Here is a 323-nt window from a genome sequence, read left to right on the forward strand (position 1 = left end):
GGCAGTTGGGGGCCCCCAGACCCCCAGCCCCCACCCCTGTCCCTCAGACCGCCCCAGGGCAGCTCCTGCCCCTGCCATCACCGGAGCAGGAGGATTGGGGCTGGATACCCAGCGGGAAGATGCTGCTCCTTCAAAGCAGCGTCGCGTGGCTGGACTCTGCTCTTCCTCAGCACTTCCCCGTGGCGAGGACTGAGAACGTTCGTGGCTGCAGCCCGTGGCGAGCGCCGTGCCAGAGCCCCAGGAGGGGACCCCGCCCTGGGGCGAGCCCCTCGCTGATGCTCCTCTCTCCCGTGTAGCGGAGGCCCCCTGAACCCCGCGGCCGC

This window comes from Merops nubicus, unplaced genomic scaffold, assembly GCF_000691845.1.
Source record: "Merops nubicus isolate BGI_N331 unplaced genomic scaffold, ASM69184v1 scaffold46433, whole genome shotgun sequence".
Classification (NCBI taxonomy): domain Eukaryota; kingdom Metazoa; phylum Chordata; class Aves; order Coraciiformes; family Meropidae; genus Merops; species Merops nubicus.